We start from the raw sequence: 13,469 nt of genomic DNA on the forward strand, positions 1-13,469 counted from the left end.
TATGAGTGACAAGAAGCCTTCTGCACATAATAAAAATAAGTAAGATGAATCATCTAATTGATTTTAAAAAAAAACTTTGAATCAATAAATTCCAATTTCAGTCCATAAATTTATATATTTATTAACCACAAGCCTAGCCCAAAAAAACTCTTTAGGCTTTCTTTCAAATTCCTTAGCTAGGCTGCACACTTGGCCCATAACTCTTACACCTCTTTCTCTACTCTCTTCTCAGATTAAGATTTTGGAGTGCGCTAGAGAGAGTTCCCACTGTGGCGCTCAATGAAGCGCTTGTGGTGAATTTATGTAGCATGTATGAGTTGGCTGATGTGAATCACTTTGATATCAAGCGCACATTCAATAATTGGATTGCTCGTGTTGCTCCTAATGAATTCGATTCTTTGTGTACTCGGATTTGAGGCAGTTTATAAGCATTGTTGTTGTACATTTTCTTTAAATATACATGTGGAGTTGTTAAACAATAGCTGGAATTGTAGGACTAGAGTTTTTGTTAATGTGATTTGATTTTCATATGGTACATTGAAGTAAACAATCGTGCTTTTATCAGTTTTATATTTCACTTTGTGTTGGTGTTATGTCATATAACAATTTTGCATGAAGAGTAGTGGATAGAAAACAATTGGCTAGTTATGGATTGTAAAATTATTCTTTTGAGTACTTGTTTGGCCTAAAATTTGGAAGTTGTGTCTTGGGAAATCTGTTGCTTATATATGAAAACAGGAGACTTAAAACTAATAAAATTGACATAGGCTATTATGACTCCCATCTTTATGAGCGACGATGCTATACGATTTGCAGCTGCTGGATTCACACTAAATTGTGCTATGTTGCACGTAGGGGACTTGCTATTCGCCTTGTCGTTTACTTCACACCTCTTATAGCTTAACTAGCTATAGGATTTTTGTTAGGTTCTAAGTACTTAGGAACTAATGTATTAAAACTCTAATATGTATTGTTGGCAAACCATGATCAAAACAGGTGTCTAGGTGTGTTTTAGACTTGCTCAAAGTATATGATTTATGTAAAGTTGGATTCGAGTTAACTGCAGAAGTTACTGTGCATTTCTGCCTGACTCGATCGATCGAGAATTAGACTCGACCGATCGAAAGTCGTGCAGATTGTTTTTTCTGCAGATTTTCCAACTCAGCCTAAACCCATATGACGTGTAGGGTTTTATGTTTTGCCCTAGGTATAAAAGGCAAATCCTAGTCACGTTTTTTATGTTGCTCATATTGCTATTTGTGTGAATCTCTTGTGAGATCTGAGAGGTGCTTACCTTCACACAAGCTTAGGATTATCAAGAAGGAGATAGCTTCAAGAACTTGATGATCATTCAGTTGCTGCCATAAGAGCTTAAAGATACACAAGCGGGGGTGCTTGTACTTGCTGGAGAATCCAAGAAAGAAGGAGTCCGTGATCTCGGAGCTTGCACATGGTCGTGTCAGTAAGTTCTATTGGTGGGTAACAATAGGATGTTAGTGGTCTAAGTCGCTATTGTACACTTCGATTCTTTCATAGTGGATTCAGGTTTACTTTGAGGATAGTTAGGTTAAATCCTCTTCAGGTTTTTTCCCGGTTTAGTTTTCCTGGGTTATCATATCTTTGTGTTTTTATATTCTGCACTTTACATTGATATGATTATATGATTGTGTTAACCTAGATTTAGAATTTGGACTAAGTAATAACTTGGCTTGTTAACTAGGTGAATCCAATTGTGGTTTAAGGGGTCTAAACAAACTCTACAATTTTGACACTGATCAATTTTTGAGATAATAGTCAAAGGATGAAGTTTTCTGATGCATTTATCCAATTTGCATTTGGGAAAAGACCTTTTAAGGTGCCTTTGTAGTGCTCGGTTACTCAAAGGATGAAGTTTTCTGATGCATGAGGTCTAGCTTCTTTTTCACATATGTAGGGGGAAAGAAATATCCAAGTAACTTGCAATGGCTATAGTATTTTAGATGTCTTTTCCCAAAATGAAAATCCAAAGAATTATTCAAAATCTTCCATTTTTCCCTATTGTTGCATTTGGCATCAAATATGTTGAAAAATTTAGACCCCGATTGATAGAATTAACAAGTTTTAATCACAAGTTGTTAATTAGATTTATTATAAATAAACCTTGTTAAAACAAACAAACATCAATATCATGTACAACGGAATAGTAAATGAGACAGGATATGATGACCTAGGAAAACCAATGAAATAAACTAGTTTCATAGTAAAAAAACCTTCGGGAAAACCTTCCCAAAAAGCAATCCACTATAATAAAAAGAAGTTTCAGATCTGATACAAAACCTTTGTCGCTAGACTCTACAATTCTCATAGATGAACTTACAGCAGAAACCTTTTACCGCTTCAGAACCTTTGAACTCTTCAATATATGAACATCACCCTTTTGCACGAATCGCAGTACGTGACTAACCAATAATGGACAAATCCTAGTACATGACTAACTCCAGCAACTTGAAGAGATGTTGCTGACTGCAAAGTTTTTCACTTCATTAACAATGAAGATCAAGAAGTACTTGGTTACAAACCCTAAGGCGCAAAAGATGCAGTAGCTTCTTAAAGAGAGAATAAAGCACTCAGTCACTTTTTCATATGTTCTCTATGTGCATACCCACTATGACGGCATTTAAAATAAACCTTATATATGTCTAGAGTTGTGAGAAAGAAAAACCCTACACAAATATTTCAGCATAGGCCGAAAATCAGATCTGGAAATTCTAATGTCGTAGATTTCGACAGATTCAGCTTCTGTTGAACTTTCTTCATTAAGTCTCAATAAGTACTGTTTCTGTCGAGATATCTATCGAGCTTTAATGAATAGCTTTTATTCATTTGTTTCTTGGTCCAATCTGATGTACATTGATAATAACTTAATTTTACATATTTATATCATTGTTAGAAATCATTATCATACTTATTTTGAGTTAATTCATGCATTTTATATTTGGTTTTGGAATAATGGTGAATAATCAATTTTGTGCTTAATTGAATCTTATTGCATGAATTTATCTTTTGTAGGAGAATGAAATTAAATAAGTGGATTTGTGCAAAGAAGAATGCTAATGGACTTTACATTTACAAGGGCCATAATGAAGTTAGAGAAGGCCAACCCAATTAAATTTAAGTCCAATTGGAGTAGGGAATCAAAGGAAATTTGCTTCAAATCCAAGTCCAATTCGGATTGGGATTCCAGCCTGCACATCAGTTAGTATTTTTGGCATAACTTTCGGTTCAGATGTCCAATCGAGATAATTCAAGTTGGGCTAGAAATTTAACTTAAAGGGCTACAACTTTTTAGTTTACTAAAAATCCAAATTCTAACATTAAATGGGCCAAAATCGTCAGTTAAGTGAAGCCTAAAAATCTGGGATTTTCCCCAAACGGGAATTCAACTTGTAATAGGATTCCTTGACCTATTTAAAGGCTCTTTAGGACAAAATTCAGGGAGGCTAGTGCTAGGACTGGGGGCTGAACATAGAGAGTGCGGTTACTTCTTTGGTTTGCTTTCATGACAGTTAGTTTTATTTTATTTGTCTAGTTTAATGTTTAGTATTTTATTCTTGTATTTTATTTTAATTATTATGAGTAGCTAAATTTATAATTAGGGTTGAGGATGAAACCTTGTTAAGGATTATCAGTAATATTTATGTGATTTGATTTTTCCCAAAATAGTTTTTATTTAATGATTTAAATTGTTCTTACTTCATATCAATTGACTGAGATGAGATTCTTGATATGAGTTCAATCATGTTTTTCTCATGATTTAGGATTTGTCTTAATTAATTTAATGTTTGGTTTATTAATTCTTGATTATAAAATTGGATATCGCTTGTGCTTTGTTAGTCAATGGATACAATTTATGATTTGATTTTTAGAATTGGATATATCTTGTGATTTGTTTGGCTGTGGATACAATTGTTGATTTGATTTTATACTTAAGAAGCGAAGAAGAGCATGCTTTTGATTTTTAAAATAAGGATTTTAATGAGAATATTTTCCATGATAGCAAGATTGATTTCTAGATTATCATGTAGCGAGTTGGGAAAAATTAATGATCATAAATATATGCTGATATGACTTACAAGGCGGATTCCAAAACCTTAATTCCTTCCCCTTGATTGTTTACATCTTTTTATTGCTTTATATCTTTTGCTTAGTTTAACTATTTGCTTAATTTTATCATTTGCTTAGTTTATTTAATTTCAAAACAACCAATTTTTATTAAACTAGATTATGATTAATTTAGTTAAGATTTAATTAATTTTCCTACATTCATTCTAGTCCCTGTGGGTTCAACCTTGTTCTTGTCAAACTATACTTCAGTATGGTTCGTACACTTGCGAGTATTTTGAAATTTCACAACACAATCTTCATGACTTTAATACTTGACTTGAACAAAATGTTTCTTGAAGTACTAAACTCATCCTAGATCTACCCAATTACAAGTAAAGTGCATTTTGTCAAAGGATTAGTCAATTATATAAAATATGTCTTTAACAAAATAGAACTGACAATTTGTTTTAGTGAACAAAGGCAGTGACCATGCTGGACATAGAGGACTCAATTGATGATTTTGTAGTTAATTTATGTATCTGTCATATCAATGCTTATATCGAAATCTATTGTAATTTTAGAAAGGTTGTTTACTGTGCAGTAGGCATCCACTTCTGCAGGGTCCTGTAGCCACGCCATAGTGTTGAATTTCTTATTGCATTCTTTTTTTTTTTGTTGTTGTATGTGTGTGTAGTTTTCTTCTATGAGGAAAGTTGTTGCATTTGATGGATACATTGGAACGGTTTGATAGATAAACTGTTACTAACAATGAAAAGCCATGTATATAACAATGACCTAGGCTTTTGATTATTATTTATCAAAAAATATTATATTAGAATTGCATGTCAGAAGTGAGTGTGTCTGTCTTCAGTTTTCTGTGTATATTTCATGATCAATATGATTGAGGAAAGATGCTGCATGCGATGAATTTGATGGAACATTTTGATAAAGAACATGTTCATAACAATGAAAAGCCATATATCTCACAGTGACATCGACACTTATTTTATTTATTTATTTATTATTATAATAATTATTATTATTATAGAATTTAATGTCAGAAGTGGGAGTCATGTTCATGAATCATGACATCTCTATAGGTGTTCAGGTATTCATCTGTCTTGCACAACCTTGTGCCCCTGGTAGGCATAATTAACTAGATCGCTCGACCTATTTGGCTGAATTCTATATATGTTCTACTTTTTTGGGGGATGAATAAGGATAGATATATAGAAAGAAACAAGAGAATGGTCCCATCTCATCTCAATATTAAGGGGAGAAGACCCATGGAGGAAGAAGAGAGATGGAAACGAGCTCATCATCAAAATCTATCTATGCTCTTGAATGGATGTGTTAGGTTCTAAGTACTTAGGAACTAATGTATTAGAACTCTAATGTGTATTGTTGGCAAACTATGATCAAAACAGGTGTTTAGTCTTATTTTAGACTTGCTCGAAGTGTGTCATTCATGTAAAGTTGGAATCGAGTTAACTGCAGAAGTTACTGTGCAATTCTGCCTGACTCGATCGATCGAGAATTAGACTCGACCGATCGAAAGTCGTGCAGATTTTTTTTTTCTACAGAATTTCCAACTCAGCCCTAAGCCCATATGACGTGTAGGGTTTTATGTTTTGCCCTAGGTATAAAAGGCAAACCCTAGTCACGTTTTTGAGGTTGCTCATATTGCTGTTTGTGTGAATCTCTTGTGAGATCTAAGAGGTGCTTGCCTTCACACAAATTTAGGATTATCAAGAAGGAGATTTCTTCAAGAACTTGATGATTATTCAGTTGTTGCCATAAGAGCTTAAAGATACACAAGCGGGAGTGCTTGTACTTGCTGGAGAATCCAAGAGAGAAGGAGTTCGTGGTCTCGGAGCTTGCACATGGTCGTGTCAGTAAGTTTTCTACTAGTGGGTAGCAATAGGATGTTAGTGGTCTAAGTCGCTATTGTACAAACTTTGATTCTTTCATAGTGGATTCAGGTTTACCTTAAGGATAGCTAGGTTAAATCCTCTCCAGGTTTTTTACCGGTTTGGTTTTCCTAGGTCATCATATCATTGTGTTCTTTATATTTTCGCACTTTACATTGATATGATTATATGATTGTGTTAACCTAGATCTGGAATTTGGACGAAGTAATAACTTGGCTTGTTAACTAGGTTAATCCAATTGTGTTTTAAGGAGTCTAAATAACTCTACAAGTGGTATCAGAGCGGGTAGCTCTTGTGTGTAGATCTTTTGATCTCTGAACTAATCTTTGACCCCTGTTGTCATGGAACATGGACACTCTTGTTATTCCTCCTTACTTTGATGGGAATAATTATGCTTACTAGAAAGTCATGATGAAATCTTTCCTGAAATCCATTGATGAGAGAGTCTGGAACTCCGTTGAATACAGCTGGAAGAAGCCCACTACCCCTGTGAGTGAGCGGCAAACTTCTCAGAAAGAAGCAGCCGCCTTCACTAGCAAAGCTATGAATGCAATCTTTAATACTGTTTCTATGGAGGAATTTAAGAAAATCTCTAATGTTGAGGTTGCTCACACTACTTGGAATATCCTCCAGATTGTGTGCATGAAGGTACAAAGGCAGTTAAGATCAATAAGTTGCAACAATTAACAGCTAGATTTGAAAGCATTAGGATGTCTGATGATGAATCTTTTGATGAATTCTATGCTAAACTTAATGACGTTGTTAATTCTGCATACAACTTGGATGAAATCTATGATCAACCAAAAATTGTTAGAAAGATATTTAGATCTTTAACTGAAGATTTTAGACCCAAAGTGACTGCCATCACTAAGAGAAAGGATGTGGACTCCATCCTTGTTGATGAGCTTGTAGGATCTCTTCAGTCCTATGAGTTGGACCTACCCAAAACTAGCAAATCCAAATCAATGGCTCTTAAGTCTATTGACGATGTTGATGTTGGTGGATTTGATGATGAGCTCTCTGTTACAGAGATTGCATACTTTGCCAAGAACTTTAGGAATTTCCTTAGAAATAGCAACAAAAGGGCAAGAGGTAAAAACACTTGATAGGCCAAAAACATATTAACCCCTTGTGATGGATTAAGTTGATTAATTAGCCAAGTTTATTAATTAATCAAATTAGCATGTAAACGCGTGGTAGCACAAACAAATCACCAATAAACTAAAGTATGCAGTGAAAATTAAATGACACGGTAATTTTTTTACGAATGGGGAAAACCTACATGACAAAAACCCCACCGGGTGAATTTAAGGTCATCACTCCCGAAATTCCACTATCATCACAACAAGCGGTTACAAGTAAAGGAATCCCAAGTACCTTACCAACCTACAGTTGAACCCTTACCCCAATATCTAATTGAACTTGTTTTGTAGTGACAATTTCTCCTTTCAATGCACGGCTCCCAAGTACATGACTAACCAATTGCGCGGATCCCAGTACGCGACTTCAATCACCAACTAGAGAAGATTTTTGGCTGCAAAGTTCTTCAATTCATCCACACGATAAAGATTAAGAAGATGCTTGGTTACAAAACCCTACAGTGTAAAGACACAGCAACTTCTTCACAAGAGATATGAACTAGGGCAAGAACTTCGTCTGAAGTTACAATTTGCAAGAACAAGGATTTCTTAATGCTTGTACAACTTGCCACCCTTTGACGGCTCTTAAAATAATCATTTTATATGTCTAGGGTTAGGAGAAAAGAAGGCCCAAAGACACATCCACAGATTGGAATCAAAACAGAACTCAGAATCTGTTTTTCTTAAACCTCGACAGATAGAGGTATCGAGATGCCGTCGAGCCACAGGGCTAGAACAGCTCTTTAAACCTCGACACATGCTAGCTGTCGAGCTTTAATGAACTTACACTATTCAGCTTGATTTTTAGACAGACTTGATGACTTCAACACTTAATCTTGAAACTCAGTTTCTTGAAGTATAAAACTCATCCTAATTCTACCCAATTACAAGTAAAGTGCGTTTTGTCAAAGGATTAGCCAATCACATAAATAATGAATGACATGTGTTCTTAACAAGTGAAACACATATGTCCTAACAATCTCCCCCTTTGGCAATCTGTGATAAAACCACAACAAACAAATGAACATATGAGAGAAATCATAAATCACTCAACTCATACTCACTTGTTGAATACAATAAAATCTATCCTAACACAAACTCTTGAAAAATTTTGCAAGAAGAGAGTTTATGACAAGTAGACTTTGACAACCTGTATTTCTGAAACACTTTAAACAAAACTCATAAAGGTATCTTAGTGTGAAACAGAAATAATAGATTGCATACAAATAGAGAATCATGTGTATAAAGAGAGAAAAGAAACAACACATATAGAGATAGGTGAAAGAAACATACATTATCACATATATAACAAAGATAAGCACAATGTATGTAAAAATGGTCACAAGACCTAGGTACAAGAAGAAAATGTATCTAAAGTGGAGAAAAGAAAAAGATACAAGTAATCCTTACTACATCCCTCAACACTCAACACTCCCCCTATCAAAAATGTCCCTATACAAGCTCTCTCCCTAAGTATGATTACTCTTATAACCCAAAACTACTCCCCATTTTTGTCACGAGTGACAAAGGGTAGAGTGTCAAGTAGACATCTCATCGGTAGAGCTAGCATCTCTATCATCATCATCCAAAGCATCATCGTCATCACCATCATCAGCCTCAGACTCAAAAGCCACAGGAGTTGGTGGAGGAGAAACCTTAGGAGCAAAACCACCCATGATCGCCTGTCGCCGAGCAATGCGACCAACACGAACATTCACCTGATACAACTCTGTAGAGAGTGTATCCAAGCGAGATCCATGCGCTAAAGCTGTGCCATGATGTCTCCTAGTGACACATCGCTCGTCGAAGAGGAGGATGCGGATAAGACACGAGCAGATCTAGATGGAGCGAAACGGGAGGAAGGAGCTACTGAACTTATCTATCGCAATCTAAACTGCACCTCACTATGTTTTACGGTAGCGGCGTCTATGGCAACCATGACATGAAAAGGGTCGGAGACAGGAAAAGGAATGGAAAAATGGCGTAAAATCCTTGTGATAATGGAAGGAAAGATGAGCTTATCTCGGGTAGCCGTATCCTTATATACATCTATGATAGAAAAGATAAAATGTGAAAGAAAGCCAATGGTGAGATCCTCAAGAAGAGACAACAAAAAACAAGCACGAGGCTCTGTGATAGAGTTTTAGTGAGAGAGAGGATACAACACAAAAGTCATCCCATGTTTAAGAAACGAGGACCTTTAACAAAAGGTCGACATGACGTAAACTGGTGCTCACCCCAATTAGAAGGGCACTCACAAAAAGCAGAAATCATCTCGTCTTTGTACACAGTTCGTAGACGCTCACAACCGGGGTAGTCAGGATGCGCAACCCTCGGTACCTGGAGCACATCGGATACCAACTCCGGTGTGACAACAATACGTGTACCTCGAACGCGAGTGTGAAAGAGAGGTACTGAAGAATCAAATCCATGCATGTTGGAGTAGAACTCCTAGATCAGCATGGAAGGACAATGACCGGGACGTCACACAGTGACTCTCATTTGTGAAAGACATCGGGAAGGTCGGTGTTGGCGAAGTCCGCCAGAACAACTTGGCATTCCGAATGAACACCTCATTTAGAGAAGTTCTCCGAGAAGTCCTGATGGGCTTTCTCATCACGGAACCAAACAGAAAGAGGAATAGGATCAGAAGATGAGGAGGCCCGATAACGAAGAGGGTTCTAGGTCAGAATAGACTTATGTTTTGGTGCCATAGACACTACTAACGTAAACAGACAGAGAGGGGGGGAGAAAGAAACACTTAGAAAAGTCCCAAAAACAATTCAAATATAACAAGTATATTGAAAAGAGAACGTATGCATGAGGAATGCATGAACATGGGACATGCAATATGAAAAAACATCATGGGCTTAGCCCAATCTAATCCTACCAACATACAAACATATTGCACACATCTAAATGCATGAGAAGACAGATAGAATGCTAATGTGATGCAATGCATGGAGTTTTTAAGATCAAATCTACAAAACCCTTCCCAAAAATTTCAACAAAAACTCATCAATTTTGAAAAACCCCAAAATTTTTCAAAAACCCCCAAAACCTAGGTTTCAAAACATGAAATGCATGAGAATGAGGGAAAAGAAGCTTACCAAGTGAAGAAAAACTTGAAGAAGCTTGAAGAAACCTTGAGAAAAGGATTTGGAGTGAGAGAGAGAGAGAGAGGTTTGAAGATGAAAAGACAAATCTATTGAGAGAGAGATCGAGAGAAATGAGAAACGGATCGCACAGAACCTTTAAATAGAGGTTCAGTAAATCCCGATAGATACAGGTATCAAGAGGTGTCGAGACATCTGTCGAGGTAGGTGTCGAGAAATACAACGCCGATAGATACAGCTATTGAGAAGGTGTCGAGGAACAAGACAGGACACGAAAACAAATGCTCGATCGATCCACCAGGTGTCGAGAAGCTATCGAGAGGACATGAGGTTTCTCGATCGATTCAGAAGGTGTCGAGAAGCTATCGAGATTGAGATAAAAAAAAAGCTGAGAAGCTCGATAGACAGCCAGGTGTCGAGGAGGTATCGAGGAGGTGTCGAGCCAACATTTCAAAACAGTTTTTCGAGAAGGGAAAAACACAAACATGAATGCAATCATGCATGCAATTCAACCAATGATCCAATCAACATATTAGACTCTCAAAATCATCTCTCAACAACAATTTTAAGCACAGGGATCTCAAATACACACTCACACACTAAACAAGTCTAACCGATTTTAAATTTCAAAAACAAGTCAAGACAGTTTAGTGAGTATACATCAGCACATGTAAACCTTGTGATGGCCAAATCACATTGTACCTGCACATGTATCAAAAATAGCAAATAATATTGCGTGTTGTGTGTGAAAACATTGCAAAATTGCATAAGTGTCTCTAAGATATGACGATTTGGGATATGAGAAAATCACTTTAACTCACACACAATCATAACTATTTGATGGGGACTATCACCTTTGAGGTACATTCTATAACTCCTACATCTCCTAGAAAACACGCTTGCAATCATATTTAAAGCATTTTTTTTTTATCTTTTTGCTTTTATTTTCTTTGCATATTTTCTTTTTATTAAGCAAACCATGCATGAGTATATAAAATAGAGAAAATAAATACTCAATTATGTTAAGCTTTTGACATTGCACTTTTGCTATGTCGAAGCATACAGATGTCATATCATGATTGGCGGGTAACAGTGATGAGATGGTTATTTATGCCTTTCTCTTAGGATTTTCTATTCCTACCCGTCAAAGAAAGTGATACGAGTGTTAAGTACAAGAGATCACTTAACCTTACTCATCACAAACTAAAAGCCATAAAGTTCACTTGCTTAGTTGTGCATAGAGATGTTCATCTAAGCTACAAGAGATACAAAGTTTAGACAACTCTGTTTCAACGGCCATTTTAAGGTTCACAAGAATCGATGTACATATACACACACTATTTTTGTATTTTTCTGATTTTTTAATATTTTTTTTAATTTTTATCTGAAAGGAAAAATAAATCAACAACTGATAATAAGCAAACAAAAACATGTTAATCAAAGCAAAACAATGCATAAAACTAGATTGACTCAAAAACAGTAAAACAAAACACACAAGTAATGCAAAAACAAAAACAAGAAGGGGAGAGAGAGAAAAAAAAGAATAAATCACTTGGAACCCTTTTCCTTCCACACCTTGGAATAACCTCTCCTTTTTACAAACCCTTGAGTTGGTGAAGAGGGGGAAGGATTGAAACCGTTCAAGTTTGAAAGGAACATGAGGGTTTTGAGAAGATCTCCAAGAGGAGCAAGAGAGGTTTGAAGCTGATTCTGGTTCCCAGATATATCATGTCATTGCTTTGTTGAGTGGCTAACCACTTATAGCAATTTGGTCGAGTATGACCGACAATACCACAATGATGACAAAGATGCTGCTTTTTTTGTTTAGGCTTTTGAGAGTTAGCCTTCTTAGCCCTAGGGTTTTTAGTTTCCTTCTTTTCAGGCTTAGGTGGTGCTTCTGAGATGGATTTACCCTTGTTTAGGTTCTCGCTTGCTAATTCAGTTTTAACATCATTGTTCTCAATTTTAATGTTATTAGCAAGAGGAACAAAACAGTAGTACTAGCAGAAGCAATATTAGAGGAAGAGAATTCATACCCCAAACTGGTTCGATCAGAAGCAAATTTCTGAATGCTGAGCATCTCATCTAGCTTTGCACTTGATGTCCTCTCTAATTGAGCTCTAACTTGAAATAGCTCTGCTTCAAGCTTCTTGGTCTTCTCAGCCAAGAAATTGTTCTTGAATCTCAGTATCCCAATAGTCTGATTGGCTTCATCAAACTTAGTGGAAAGCTCTTCACGGTCAAGTTCCACATCACTAAGCTTCTTGGTGGCTAGCCTATAGAGTTTCTCATGCTTCTCAGAAAGCTTGTACAGTTTCTCATAGGCTGTATGGATATCATCTTGATCATCCATCTTTTCAAACTTGGATTCCACCAATTCCTCTTCTTCATCCACATCTTCAACAATCCCTTCATTAGGATTGACAGTGGCAGTGAAGGCATTCAAAATTCCATCATCCTCATTGTCAGAATCATCCTCAGGCTCAGTGTCGCTCAAAGTAGCAGTTAGTGCCTTGCTCTTCCCAATGCTCTTGAGATATGCGGGACACTCTTGTTTCATGTGGCCGAAGCCTTGACACCCGAAACACTTAGGTCCTGCTGGAATAGTGTACTGACCGCCATCCCTAGCATCCTTCTTCCCTTTATCTTGGCTTTTGAACTGAAAAGAGCTAGATTGCCTACGGTCCTTGTCGAAGCCTTTTCCATTGGCATTTTTTATGAATTTCTTGAATTGCCTGGTGATGTAGGACTTCATCTTAGAGTCTTCATCATCTGATGACTCGTCTATTTCACTGCTCTTTGCCTTCAGTGCCATGCTCTTGCCTTTGCCCGACTTGCCAATTCTTATCAACCCTAGCTCATAGGTTTGCAAATTGCCAACCAGCTCAGTCAGAGGAATCTTGTCAATATCCTTTAATTCCTATATTGCCGTGATCTTGGCATGGAATCTCTCGGGCAGAGATCTGAGCACTTTTCTCACAATCTTGGGTTCAAGAATGGTTTTCCCAAGATTGAAAGCTGAGTTCACTATGTCCTTAAGCTTGGCATAGAACTCATTAAATGACTCATCCTCCTTCATCTTAATTTCTTCGAAGCTTGTAGTGAGCCTTTATAGCTTTGAATCTTTGATAGCCTTTGTTCCCTCATAGGTTGTCTGGAGGATGGTCCATGCTTCCTTAGTAGTTTCAGTGGAGGATATC

Source organism: Castanea sativa, chromosome 1, assembly GCF_040712315.1.
Source record: "Castanea sativa cultivar Marrone di Chiusa Pesio chromosome 1, ASM4071231v1".
NCBI lineage: Eukaryota > Viridiplantae > Streptophyta > Magnoliopsida > Fagales > Fagaceae > Castanea > Castanea sativa.